Source organism: Gregarina niphandrodes (genome assembly GCF_000223845.1).
Source record: "Gregarina niphandrodes unplaced genomic scaffold scaffold00093, whole genome shotgun sequence".
NCBI lineage: Eukaryota > Apicomplexa > Conoidasida > Eugregarinorida > Gregarinidae > Gregarina > Gregarina niphandrodes.
In genome coordinates, this window is record NW_011645858.1 from 6,646 (window position 1) to 7,782 (window position 1,137).

Here is a 1,137-nt window from a genome sequence, read left to right on the forward strand (position 1 = left end):
CACCCCCCGTCGGATTTGGTGACCACCCCCAGTCGTATTTGGAAGGCTTACTCGGTAATGGTGTCTGGCGGGTCGTCTGCCGTGGCCTGGCAGGGGCGCAGGTGTAAAGCGGTTTTGGACGGGTGTTGGCCAAGTGCTACGCGGAATGTAAGTGTATCCCCGGTCGGTGTGTGCCGGAAGGTTTTGAGAGCGCCGACGTGTGCTGTGCGCGCGTGTGTGACCGTCACGGGTCGCACGACCATGTGTTCTGAATGCACCGGCGGCGGTTGGACAAACTCCCACTCCACCATGTCCCGGAACACGCAAGACTTGTCACTCTCCCTCTGGTCGCTCTCTCTCCGATCGCTTTCCCTCGGGTCGGTCTTGCCGTGGAGCGCGTGGGGTGATCGGTTGTACGGTAGATTGCACCACCGGCCGGGTTGCGCCGGCGCTTGGGCTGTTGTTGGTCGTCGGACTTGTCGCTCGCGCGGAAACAAACGCACAGGTGAGTGCGTGGGCGAATGTATGTGTGGGGTGGAAGGTTCATTTCATATGTCAGAAAGAAAACGTGACCACACGGAGGAGAGTCATTCATGGAATAAACTAGTCGGGTCGGGTCGGGTCGCCTATATCTCTGGTCGGGTATTGGACTGAATGTTGGATATGGGATCAGTCAGGCATCAGGTCGGCCTGATTTCCATATCTGGCGAAAGTGTTTAAGGAGGCGGGGTTGGCAGTTGATGGAGAGGTCCAGGCCAAGAGTATTTTGGAAGGGTGCATCTGCAGCAGGGCTTGTCATGGCTAGTGTATCACTTCGATGAGGAGGTGAAGCAGCAGGCGCCATGGCATGCACGAGTTGTACGGCATCTCGATGTCGTAAGAGAGGTGCGGGCAATATGAGACCGCGGAAGGCGCTGGACTCGTAGAGCGCACTTTGTGCCGCTACACTTGGTAAGGTTGGACTACCCAATCGCGCAGGTCGTTCATGTTCCGCCAATAACGCACGTACACTTGGGTGTGTCACCCAACCGGGATGGACACCTCTCGCTCGCGGCGCTTCCGCCAAACGTAAATGTACTGGCGGACAACCCAAAGTCGCCGCCGCCAACCTTGACCGCGCGCTCGGCGCAGCATCCTCCAATCGCGGAAAAGCTGCAC